The sequence below is a fragment of the Saccopteryx bilineata genome, chromosome 3, assembly GCF_036850765.1.
Source record: "Saccopteryx bilineata isolate mSacBil1 chromosome 3, mSacBil1_pri_phased_curated, whole genome shotgun sequence".
NCBI lineage: Eukaryota > Metazoa > Chordata > Mammalia > Chiroptera > Emballonuridae > Saccopteryx > Saccopteryx bilineata.
In genome coordinates, this window is record NC_089492.1 from 247982472 (window position 1) to 247996308 (window position 13837).

The window sequence follows — 13837 nt, forward strand, 5'->3', positions numbered from 1 at the left end:
TCTGTGTCTACATTTCATGACTTTGACCTCAAGTTCTTCCTTGATGTTTTGTCTTTAGCATGCTGGAGGCTGCTGAGAATTTAATTTAATGTGCTAGCTGCTGTAGTATGGGGGTCAAATTGAATGTCTGATTTTTCCTCCTATGGAACATAACTTCTGGAAGTATGGAACAGTGGGTTTAAAGAACATGCTTACTTAAACTTATTTTGACAAATGATTTTATTTATTTATTTATTTATTTATTTTATTTTAATTTTGTAAATATTTTATTTATTGATTTTTTTAGAGAGAGAGGAGTGAGAGAGAGAGACAGAGAGAGAGAGAAGGGGGGAGGAGCAAGAAGCATCAACTCCCATATGTGCCTTGACCAGGCAAGCCCAAGGTTTCGAACCGGCGACCTCAGTGTTCCAGGTCGACACTTTATCCCACTGCGCCACCACAGGTCAGGCTTGACAAATGATTTTAGAAATTTATTTCACTTTGAGTCCTTCTTGAAGGTCACATAACTTCCTGGCTAGAGTGCGTTCAAGGGGGAACGACAACTCGAAGATATTTTTAATACTTTACATTCAAAACGCACACCGTCCGGGAGGCTGAGCTGCCAGGTCAGGATTGCCAATTCCCTACTGTTTTCACTGTCCTCTCAGGATAGGAGTTCCCTATGTATTTCTGAGTAGGCTACAAAGACATATTTGGACTAAAAGACTGACCAGACAGATAAAGGAAGATGCACACAAATTCAGGCAACGGTGAGCTTAAGATCACCTTGGCAAACCTATGGACAACATCTGTAACAGAACTGGGTGGCAAGATATCACCCTAAACACCAGAATTCAAGTAGGTAGGAACCATTGTCAGTTTGAAGACTTAATATGGTGCCAGCATTTTTGTGGAAAGAGGCAGAGAAAAGCAACAGGGTGTTTGAGAAATCTAAAAACAAGAGAACCTCGCCTGACCAGGTAGTGGCGCAGTGGATAGAGCATCGGACTGGGATGTGGAGGACCCAGGTTCGAGACCCCAAGGTCGTCAGCTTGAGTGTGGGCTCATCTGGTCTGAGCAAAGCTCACCAGCTTGGACCCAAGGTCGCTGGCTCAAGCAAGGGGTTACTTGGTCTGCTGAAGGCCCGCGGTCAAGGCACATATGAGAAAGCAATCAATGAACTAAGGTGTCGCAACAAAAAACTGATGATTGATGCTTCTCATCTCTCTCTGTTCCTGTCTTTCAGTAGCTTTCTGTCCCTCTCTGACTCTCTCTGTCTCTGTAAAAAAAATAAATAAAAAATAAAAATAAGAGAACCTCAAAGTAGAAGGCAGGTACTCCCTGGAAAGTACAAAGGACCAACAGGAGAACAGAAGCTGGGGTTGGGGGGGAGTTTTGTACAACCCAATTTGCAACTGATGAGTGCAAGGGGTCTGAGGTAAGGTCTGAAGAAGGTGGAGCAGGTCCTGTGCCTCTCAAAGCCAGACAAAGGTCTTTTAGGACACCAGAGTAAAGAATGCAGGGAATAGAATACAAATGGGGTAGGCTAGGGATATCTGGGGCAAAGGGCAGGGAATTCCAGGTGAGAGTGAGGATGGGGAACAGAGCCAGGAGATCTCAGAACACCGGAAGCCGTATTTCAAACACTTCATGAAAACATAGAAAAGGAAGCTGTAGAGCCTTGAATTTAGCAAAGCTATCCTGACTCATCCCTACCTCCTAAATGCAGGAAAACTAATTTCATGTAAAAATGAGCAACTAAGGATTGCAACCAAATATAATGAAGTTATTTTAAATAAAGAACAAGGAGCAGAATAACATCACTAATGAATGAAAGCATTCTAGAAAGACATGTCCATAAAACCAGATCACAACTAGTTAACAATATTTCAAAATGAGTTAAAGTAAATTAAGGAAATAGCACATGAAAGAAAAGCATAACTCAGAATTAGAAAGCAGAAATTAGATAATAAAACTTAATTGGAAAGAAAAGGGAAAACTTGTTTCACAAATGAATACTGAAGTAGAAGGAATATCAGAATAACATAATTTTTGCACAATAGGTAATACCTTAAGGGAATTAAAAAAATGAAAAGATGGGAAAAAATTTTAATTCCCAAATGAATGAAGAGAAATCAATCAGAAAATGACAAATGTATGAGATAAGCCAAAAAGTTCTAAAGGTGTATTATACTTGTCCTTGAAGAAAAAAAAAAAATGAGAATACATACCAAAAAAAACCCCTATAATAATAATTAAAAAGAACTTTACTAAAAAAAATTTTTAAAAATTTGTGACTTTAGGTAGAAAGAGCATATATCATACTTAGGGAACTCAACCCAGAAAATCAACACTGATGTATTCTAGTAAAAGTAGTGGTTTTTAAAGAACATATATGAGGGCATCCAGGTTAAAAGACAAATTCACTTACAAGGGAAAGAAAGTCAGATTGCCGGACTTTGGACAACAGCACTTTATTTCAGAAGAATGTAGAGTAACAACACATCTAAGATGCCCAAGGAAAGGAAATGTGAGCTAAGGATTTTACATTAGCCAAACTGACTTCCAGGTGTAAAGGGCACAGACAAAATCTTGTCAACATGGAAGAACCCCAGGAATATTCTCATGAGACCTTTCTGAGACATCTGCCAGGGAACACACTTCAGACAACCCAACATGGAAGGTGAGACATTGACATAACTGGTGGTGAGCAGTAAGTATATATTTACTTTCAGAACTAAAAATAAATGATGATTTTAAGGGGAGAACATAGTTTATAATGGTTTTGTATGCTTAACATAAGATCCAGTATAGCCTGACCAGGCGGTGGCGCAGTGGATAGAGCGTCGGACTGGGATGCTGAGGATCCAGGGTCAAGACCTTGAGGTCGCCAGCTTGAGCGTGGGCTCATCTGGTTTGAACAAAAGCTCACCAGCTTGGACCCAAGGTCGCTGGCTCGAGCAAGGGGTTACTCGATCTGCTGCAGGCCCGTGGTCAAGGCACATATGAGAAAGCAATCAATAAACAACTAAGGTGTCAAAAACGAAAAACTAATGATTGATGCTTCTCATCTCTCCGTTTCTGTCTGTCTATCCCTGTCTATCCCTCTCTCTGACTCTCTCTGTCTCTGTAAAAAAAAAAAAAAAAAAAGAAAAAGATCCAGTATAACAAAAATGGAAGAAGAAGGGGGGAATGTTTATAAGGCAGAATAAGCTTGCTGATTGACATAGTTAATAATTAAGAGTAAAAGAATATTGCTTCAGCCTGACCAGGTGGTGGCGCAGTGGATAGAGCGTCGGACTGGAATGTCGAGGACCCAGGTTCGAGACCCTGAGGTTGTCAGCTTGAGCGTGGGCTCATCTGGTTTGAGCAAAAGCTCACCAGCTTGGGGCCCGAGCTGGGGGTTACTCGGTCTGCTGAAGGCCCGCAGTCAAGGCACATATGAGAAAGCAATCAATGAACAACTAAGGGGTCGCAATGTGCAATGAAAAACTAATGATTGATGCTTCTTATCTCTCCGTTTCTGTCTGTCTGTCCCTGTCTGTCCCTCTCTCTGACTCTCTCTGTGTCTCTGTTAAAAAAAAAATATTGCTTCAGATCAGATGTTAGAGAAGAAGGAAAGGAAGAATTTATTAGGTAAGGCCAGAATTGTTCATAAGAAAGAAACAATTGGCCCTGGCTGGGTTGCTCAGTGGACTGAGTGTCCTGTACACCACGGTTAAGGGTGTGATCCTTTGTCAGGGCACACAGGAGAAGCAATCAATAAATGTACAACTAAGTAGGACGATGAGTTGATGCTTCTCTTTCTCCCCCTTCCGCTCTCTCCTCTCAAATCAATGGGGAGAAAAAAGAAACAATCCAGGGTATTAAAGATATCTATAAAGAAAATACTCAAAATGTAAACCTTTTTAAATATTTCAAAAGGAGAGAGCAAGCAAGAAAATAGGTCACACATTGAAAAACTATTAATATTAAAGAGTTGGCCCTAACCATTGGCACAGTGGATAGAGCATTGTTCCGGAGCACTGAGGTCTCCTGTTCAATCCTAGGGTTGCTGGCTCAATCTCAAGGGTACCAGCTCCACCCTGAGATCAATGCTTCAAGCCCCAGTCAGGACACTTATGAGAGGCAATCAGTCAGTGCACAATTAAGTGGGAAAATGAGTTGATGTTTCTCTCTCCCAGTCCCCGAACCTTTAAAAAACAAACAAACAAAAAAACGTTCAAATCGATGTGGGTATGGATTCCTGCTTCACTTTACCTCTTTCTGCAAGTGTGAGAAATAAACTTATATGATATGATTTACAATGTCCAAGATATAATAAGTTAAAAAGAAGATACTATATAATTGTTCAATAAAGCAACATCTCTAGCCTTCTCAGTCAGGGAGGAAGGGGCAAAGGTAGGGCTTGAACACATTGGTTCCAAAGTTTGCTCTTTCACTACTGTGGTACTCAAGGCAGGACATATCCGCTGAGTGGTAGAATTATACGAATTATAGCGTTGTAAAGTACCATCCTCCAGATGCTGTAAAGTACCATACCTCACTTCTGCAAATTTACGTAGAGACACCAAGTCTAGATGAATTTTGAAAGGTTTTATTAAAGGAGATTTATTAAATATGCCAGCTGCATATGGCTAACACAGACCATTTGCAGACCCAAATCATGTGCCTCAAATACATCTCAGGGGCTGGTTATACCCCTGATCACACACAGGCTGAGGAGAGCATGACATCATGGCACAAGCTTACATTTGTTTAGGGCCCTGGTTGGCAAACCGCGGCTCACGAGCCACATGTGGCTCTTTGGTCCCTTGAGTATGGCTCTTCCACAAAATACCACGTGTGGGCGCTACCTCAATAGGGAATGTACCTACCTATATAGTTTAAGTTTAAAAAAAATTGGCTCTCAAAAGAAATTTCAATCGTTGTACTGTTGATATTTGGCTCTGTTGACTAACGAGTTTGCCAACCACTGGTTTAGAGGATACACAAGAACATTAAGACTTTCAAGGTAACATAATTAACGATATTTACAACCTTTCAGGGTTTATCTTTCCTCCTTTGCCTAGAGGTATGTTACTCTCAGGATTTCAGGAAGGGGGGGGGGAGGAACTATAATCAATGCAGGGTGGTATGTAAATTCTGTCTCCCATTGAAAGAGAAGTTTCTCAATTAACTTTTATTTTAGTTTTAAAACTAAATGACCCATTGTCCTTGCAAGCCAGAAACTTCTACATTTTCCCTCCCCTCCCCAAAGGAAGGACGGGAGAGGAAAGCCTGACCTTCCCTCCTAGAATAGCAATATTAATTTTGCAACTTTTTGGTACCTTACTACAATCCCCACTGGTTTTATATCCTAAGTCAAATCCTTGACTTAATTTACTGAAGAGCATGAGGCTGTTGTGTAAGAATATTAACTTATAACATGTAACAGATATTTAACAGACAGCCTTAATAGCAAAACAGTTCATTAAAGAAACAACTGTTACTGATTAATTTCCTATAAACTGCACAAACCTTTTGCAATTTACATAAAATTAACTGGCTTTCATTTTACCGGAGTCTCCCTGTTCCCCAAAGTCTGATTAAAAAAAGGGAGTCCTCGGCCCTGGCCGGTTGGCTCAGCGGTAGAGTGTCGGCCTGGTGTGTAGGAGTCCCGGGTTCGATTCCCGGCCAGGGCACATAGGAGAAGCGCCCATCTGCTTCTCCACCCCTCCCCCTCTCCTTCCTCTCTGTTTCTCTCTTCCCCTCCCGCAGCCGAGGCTCCATTGGAGCAAAGATGGCCCGGGCGCTGAGGATGGCTCTGTGGCCTCTGCCTCAGGCGCTAGAATGGCTCTGGATGCAACAGAGCGATGCCCCAGAGGGGCAGAGAATCGCCCCCTGGTGGGCATGCCCGGTGGATCCCAGTCGGGCGCATGTGGGAGTCTGTCTGACTGCCTCCCGTTTCCAGCTTCAGAAAAATGAAAAAAAAAAAAAAAAAAAGGGAGTCCTTAGCAAGTTTCCTCATGCATTAGCCATACATAAACCAATCAGCTTCTGGTTTGTGGTTGGAGTAGGGCATGCCATCCTTCTCAGGGTTAACTTACAAGGGTTAGTGGGGTCAGTCTCCATTGTCCATGAGGGTGCCTCTGTTGGAACTGCAGGCTTCAACTGGCTATGGTGGTCTCAGGTGGGCATGCCTTCTACCTTGGCAACAGTGGGAGTGGTCAGGATTACAGTGTGTGGTCCCGTCTATGTGGGAGTCCTTTGGTGATGTACTTCTTAACTTGGACTGAGTCCCCAAGCTGAAAAGTATGTACCAGATCTCCTGGCAGTGCTGGAAGTGCCTCTCGGACAGTCTTTTGAACAGCCTGCTGAGTAACTTGCAAACCCTGCAAGTACTTAAGGAAGGAGTGGTTACGTATCCTTTATGATTTGATTTATGCGTTCTATTTGCCTTGAACTTTTGGTGCCTGTGGGCACAATGTAACTTCAAATTAGTTTCTAATTAATATTGTGTTCCCTTTCTACTAGCTGTGAGACTTTGGACACAAATGCAGGCCTAACATTAGAATGGGCAAGCTAAATTTGGAAAGAATTCCACACAGCAACTTCCTAACAACTGTCATTGTGGCCCCACTCCCAGTAGGAAAAGCTTTTATTTATTTGTTAATTATTTCATTGAGGTCTGTTTCTAAATGTTTACCTGGGAAAGTTCCTCTTTCCCTGTTTCTTTTTATAATTTCCTTACTTTGCTTAGTATTCACTTGGACATAAACTAAACACTTAGATATTATGCCTTCTGTAATAGATTCTAAGTCTGGCTTTTTAAATTATTCCTTTCCTGTTGGAAAAATCTTTTTCTAATTGGTTTTGAATAAACCTTTGGCAATAAGGGTCCTAAATACCCCACTGCATCTTTAGCTGCCTGGGTTTTTTTAGTTTTTAGGGAGCTTCCCTTCCTTTGGTGTCCTGGTCAGTGGATGACCTGTATTGTTGGGGTGAAGCTCTGAGCCTCACCTTTGATAGTTCTTAAGCCTTCTCTTTATGCCCCCCCCTCCACTGTGCCTGTCTTAGGTTGTCCCTTTCTTTCAGGGATCTTACCTGTCATTGACTAACCAGCCATCTTTGGGGGCCAGGCAGAGCTATGTGGTTGAGGGAGGAGTAATGTCCCTTCTGAAATGCTTAGTTTTTAAAATTTATTTATTTTTAGCAGCTGATGATGCTACCCTTTTAAAACTTATATTTTTTTCATTTCTAGAGCTGATTGCTATGTAAAGGCTAAGTTGACTGCTTCAGTATCTTTTCTGATCCTGGCTAACAGAAACTGATGGAAAGAGTTTAAACCTTCCTCACTTGCTTGGGAGCTAGGATCTTACTTAAGCTAGGCAATTAGGAACACTTTCTTGAGGTGGTCTGGATTGTCTTACAGATTCTAACAGTCCTGCTAGGACTTGAGGCTTCCTTTATAAAGGGAATTCTGAGTTTTCTAATTCTAGAGGTCACTTGGGAAAAAAAAGGATTTAAACTATTTCTTACTACATTTATGTCTCAAATTATAAAGATTTAGTTACAAGCACCAACCGAAATGACCAATATTTTATAAAATAAATTTTATATTCTATTTAATCACAAATTTCTTTTACATTCCAAGAAAACATACCTTATTTATCCTGTAACTTTATGCACCCTGACAGATAATGTCTAAAAAAAGCTCAAGAGAAACAGATTTTTGCCCACACTCTTGAGCCCCTTCAATCCGGGCCCCAAACTCAAACGCCTCCCACCACCAGAATTAGACATTCATTAATAGTCATTACATATTTTTAAATATTTAAACCAAGATGTCAACATTAACAGGGCTATGAAACAGCAAATAAAAAGGAGAACTAACAAAAGGCTCTTGAAATAACATATACATTTATAACATGGAAAATACTTTTTACACAACAAGGGATCCTTGATACAAAAAGGAAGTCTTTGGATTTGGCAGATTATACAATTCTATATGCCTTCTTATTAGTACAATTTTGGCTAAAGCACAACTTCCTACACATCAGTGGAGGGTGGCAAGTCACTATCCCAACCCATGGAGGGCCCACGTGACCCCCATGTCCTAGGGAGGGGAAGGGGAGTGGCAGTTGGAGGGCCTGTCCCTGATAATCCCTTCCCTATAATTCTATTATTCATGATCTCTTAACTCATTTTGGAGCTGCAATTTATTTCAAGGAACTGATAATTCTATTACTTATGATTTCATCACTTATTTTGGAGCTGTGATTTATTTCAAGGAACTGATAACCAGCAAGGTCCACACCTGTGGTTTGTTAATTTCTAAACCTTTTTATCTGGCCTGTTTCCTTTTCTTTTTTTAAGATTCTTTAAAGGAAAGTTATAATTTTTAATACTATTCTTACTCTGTATTTTTCAAATGGGTAAAACTTCTTTTGGTCAGTAGGTGGCTATCTGAATATTTGAAGTTAGTTTCTATTCTATATTTCCTCCAGTCGCTTTTCCCTTAGTTGTCTCTGCCACCTTACTCTAGTGCCCTTCCCCTGCTGTTCTGCACACAGCACGTCCTGGCCTTACCTTTCGCTCTTCTCTCACCCAAACCACTTGCTTGCCAGCCCATCACCCCCAGAGGCTGGAGAAACACTTCCCAGAGCATATTCCTCAGCCTTCTCTTCCTATATTTAATGTTTGGGGCGTTGATTTACAAAATTGAAACTGGGAGAATGCAGGAATTAGCACACCAATAAAAGCAAACAAATAAGACAGACAATAACTAGCACTCAGAATAAAGGATGTTTGACTATAGAGGTGCTAATCATTACACAAGAGAAGAGGAATGAGCCAACAGAAAAGAATAATTTCTTCAGGGGAGAAGTCAGAGTGTCCTGAAGCCAGAGGTGTATGCAAAAACTTATTTCAGGCCTTAAAAACAGACATGTTTAAACAGTAAACAAAGATTTCACATACACAGATTACAAGTTAAGAAATTTAACTGAGCGTGCTTTATTTATTCTAATTAAAATTATACTAGAGGTTTTCTTTGACAGAGACAAAACAGATCCTTACTATTTAAGCAGCCAGCTCAATAGACAAAGGAAGGGGTTCCCCCATTAGGGGGCCTTTCAGGTGCCTGCTCAGCCACATCCCAGGGGAGGGCTTAGGCTCAGGCATCAGAGATTCCCATTAACACACCAATCACTCAGGGGTTTTAGACAGAAACATTAAAAGCAAAGACTGAGATCTCGACAAACACAAAGGTGTCCCTGGAAGTCCTGAGATGAGACTGATCAGCTCAATATTAACTCAGTCCCTACTCAGGTCTCTTCCTGAGAGCACCCCCAATGTGGTACCACCAAATGTCCCCACTCAGGTCTTTCTCTGAGAGCACAACTAGATGTTTCCAGAAGTTTAGGGGTAACTCAGTCCCCACTAATTGTCTTCCTAGAGCATGAACAAATGTGCAAACACAAATAGACGCCTCCAGAAGCCCGAGGCAGAACTGATCAACCTGGTTGACTCAGTTCCCACTAATTGTCTTCCTAGAGCAGGGGTCTCAAACTCGCGGCCCGCGGGCCGCATGCAAACAATTTTGTGCGGCCCGCAGACTAATCCACGAAGTTCAAAATATTTTGGATAAAATTAAGTAAGCCTAGGGGCCTACTTGTATTTTTCATTTCTCTAGCATCCTAGCTAGATATTAGCTTAGTTAACAACAGTTGTGATGCGAACTACAGTTTCTGGTTGTTTTGTGACACTGAGTAAACTGCATGTACAATTGTGCTTGTTGTACTGATTTTTTTTTTGTTTTCAACTGCAGTGAGAAAAGTGTTGCATAACAGTTGCCTTTTGTAGACCTAGTGTGGCCCGCCGAACAGCTGTGATCTTGCTCTGCGGCCCACATGCTGAGTTGAGTTTGAGACCCCTGTCCTAGAGCATGACTAAATGTGCAAACACAAATGGACATTTCTGGGAGCCCGCTTTCCAGAGTACAACCAGATGCATCCCAGATCAGCCTAAGGCAGGACCCAAAACTCTCTACCGACGTCTTGGTCTTGGAGAGCCCACTGCAAGAGTGTGACCACGTCCAGTCCTCTATGCAGTAGATCTAGACAGACTAGTCCCAACTCAGCAAAGCAGAAGATTGGTCCTACCTACACACCTCTGGAGTCCCAACTCAGCAAAGTAGACGATTTGTCCTATTTACACACCTCTGGAGTCCCAAATCAGTAAAGCAAAAGATTTGTTTTACTTACATATCTCCAGAGTCACAAATCAGCAAAACAAAAGATTTTGCCTCACCTACATATCTCCGGAGTCACAACTCAGCAAAACCGCAAATATACCTTACCTACATCCGAGTCCCAAACAGATTGACCAGTACTAGTCCCAAACGGAATTCAGTAAAGCAAAAGAGTTGTTTTACCTACTTCCTTGATTTCTCTGCCAAATTGTCCAAATCGTCGAATTTGGGAACTGGGGGGCGTCTGCCGAAGAACTGTCCAAACCCACAGGAAAACAGGGAGCCCTGAAAACGTCTCAAGTGGCACCTCTCCTCGAGATTCCAGTGGGGTCAGGCAGCCCCCCAGAGGGACCAGCTATTTGGGGTGTGTCTACCTGGTGACATGGAACACTGGATCGTGGACAAGCCCCCAAATGTTGTAAAGTACTGTACCCCAGATGCTGTTTTCAAGTACTGTCCGTACCTCACTTCCGCGGGTTTACGTAGAGACACCAAGTCCAGATGAATTTTGAAGGTTTTTTTTTTTTTTTTTTTTTTTTTTTTTTTCTGAAGCTGGAAACAGGGAGAGACAGTCAGACAGACTCCCGCATGCGCCCGACCGGGATCCACCCGGCACCAGGGGGCGACGCTCTGCCCACCAGGGGGCGATGCTCTGCCCATCCTGGGCGTCGCCATGTTGCGACCAGAGCCACTCTAGCGCCTGGGGCAGAGGCCACAGAGCCATCCCCAGCGCCCGGGCCATCTTTGCTCCAATGGAGCCTTGGCTGCGGGAGGGGAAGAGAGAGACAGAGAGGAAGGCGCGGCGGAGGGGTGGAGAAGCAAATGGGCGCTTCTCCTATGTGCCCTGGCCGGGAATCGAACCCGGGTCCTCCGCATGCTAGGCCGACGCTCTACTGCTGAGCCAACCGGCCAGGGCTGTATTTTTCTGAAGCTGGAAATGGGGAGAGACAATCAGACAGACTCCCGCATGTGCCGGACCGGGATCCACCCGGCATGCCCACCAGGGGGCGGCGCTCTGCCCCTCCGGGGCGTCGCTCTGCCGTGAACAGAGCCACTCTAGCGCCTGGGGCAGAGGCCAAGGAGCCATCCCCAGCGCTCAGGCCATCCTTGCTCCAATGGAGCCTTGGCTGTGGGAGGGGAAGAGAGAGACAGAGAGGAAGGAGGGGGTGGGGGTGGAGAAGCAAATGGGCGCTTCCCCTATGTGCCCTGGCTGGGAATCGAACCTGGGTCCTCCGCACGCTAGGCCGATGCTCTACCGCTGAGCCAACCGGCCAGGGCAAGAGCCTTTCTTTTCTACACTTCAACTTTATAAACTACCTAGGCCAGTTTAAAAGGGAGAAAACACCATTTCTGAAGTCTGGATTAAATACTTTGCTTTCACTACATGGATTTTCCCTTAAGGATCTCCCTCTCTCTGTCCTTTGAAATCCGACCTCCAAGAAACCAGCAGCAGAGGGCAGCCCCACCCAACAGCCAACAAGAGGTACAGCCCGGTCTCAAAGGAAGGTGGAGACGCCTGAGCCTTGCTGAATGTTTCAGATTCTTCCAAGGCTTGCAGTTTGGTAAAAATACATAAATACAAATAATGATGATGGCTTAGGTTTATCCCAGGGAGTATGTGTTCTCCATGTCCCCCCCCCCCCCCCCAGAAACAGCATCCCTGTGTTTTGAATTTTTTATTATTTTTTGCTTAACTCATCAAAATTCTGTTGCACAAGAGACTCTGGATCCGTCCAAGGATTTGTCTTCCAAAATAAATTCTTATTTTGCCTTTGGAAATGGCTAATCACATTTTATCAAGAGTTAGCAGCCTTCTCTTAGAGGGAATGAATTTGACACTAAACAGGTTACACATAGGGATAAAGAAAGGGTTATTTGCCACCCCCCCATCCCCTCATATTTTTCAGGCTATAAAATTCCCAGGACTATACAATAAGTAAAGGTTTTGAAATGAAAACTTTAGGAAAATGATGACTCATTAACAATATTAGAACAATTTGAGAACAAAAAGTAATTCCCACATCCCTGTACCTTGTTGGGAGAGTGATGGTTTAATATGAGAGTCTAGATTCTTCAGGGACTCCCATTATTTATATGTTAGATCTTCTTTGCCTATCTTCTCTGTTTATTGCTTTAAAAAATCCTTTTTGTTCCTTGCTTTATTCCTTTATGATTAAGAACTGCCCTTCCTTCCTTATGGCATTACTGTTGTGTTTCTTTGCTCTTAAGTTCCTTATTGTTCCACCTTCTAGAATGACTTTTCCTTTATATATATTCCCTAAGTTATATCTCATAATTCCTGGTTCTATTTTTCTTTCTTTTCTTTTCTTTTTTTTTTTTTGTATTTTTCTGAAGCTGGAAACGGGGAGGCAGTCAGACAGACTCCCGCATGCACCCGACGGGGATCCACCTGGCATGCCCACCAGGGGGCGATGCTCTGCCCATCTTGGGGTGTCGCTCTGTTGCAACCAGAGCCACTCTAGCGCCTGGGGCAGAGGCCATGGAGCCATCCCCAGTGCCCGGGCCATCTTTTGCTCCAATGGAGCCTCTGCTGTGGGAGGGGAAGAGAGAGACAGAGAGGAAGGAGGGGGGGGTGGAGAAGCAGATGGGCGCCTCTCCTGTGTGCCTTGGCCGGGAATCGAACCCGGGACTTCTGCACGCCAGGCCGACGCTCTACCACTGAGCCAACCGGCCAGGGCTCTTTCTTTTCTAAGATTTTATTTTTATTAATTTTACAGAGGGAGAAGTGGCGGGGGAGTAAAAAGTATCAACTCATAGTTGCTTCACTTTAGTTGTTCAATGATTGATTGTTGTCTATGCTTTGACTGGGCAAACCCAGGGTTTCAAACCAGTGACCTCAGCATTCCAGGTCACTACTTTACCCACTGCACTACAGCAAGCCAGGTTCAGCCAACTCTTGTGTGTTTGTTTGTTTTTTAAATGAAATTTTAGAGAGAAGAAGGGAAAGAGAGAGAGAGAGACAAGCACATTGAGCTGTTCCTGTATGTGCCCTGACCAGGAATCAAACTAGCAACCTCTGTGCTTTAGGATGACGCTCTAACCAACAGAGCTATCCAGGCAGGGCTCATAATTTCTCTTTTTCTAATACTAATTCATACTGTTCTTTTTATTTTTTGCACTTGTGAACATTTAATGGCCTTTTCTCCATGTGGCTTCAAGCTACAGGATACAGGCCCCACCAATACCCTTAATCTTCTCAGCTCTTCTGCTAAAGAATTTGGGCTTCACAATGACAGGCTGCTTTGGGAGCTTTCCTTTCCCCAAAACTTTGTAGTAGCCCGATTGCACCACATCAGTGATATGAACAGCTCCAGTCTTGTTTCTGACACATTTATCTGTGTCTACTCACTGACCAAGGTCCACAGTTTATCAAGGTTGACAGTTGGGCAGAAGCTCTGGTTCCTCCTTAAGTGATAACGGCTCATCCTAATTTTACCAAAGTAACCTGGGTGATATTTGTGGAAGTGTGATGTTGCAAGACACTAGCATTACCTTGGCCTTCTGGGTGCTTCCCGTGCTTGCTGATGCTCCCCAGATCGTGGCTCATGCGGCCCTGAAGTTTCTGGGTCTTCCTCAGTCTGGATGGCATTTCCATGGCTGAGA

At 43.3% G+C, this 13837-nt stretch overlaps 1 pseudogene; it reads right to left on the minus strand.

Annotated features, from left to right (window-relative positions):
* Window positions 1–13393: 13393 nt before the first annotated feature.
* On the minus strand, window positions 13394–13837 carry LOC136329051 (large ribosomal subunit protein uL15-like; annotated as a pseudogene).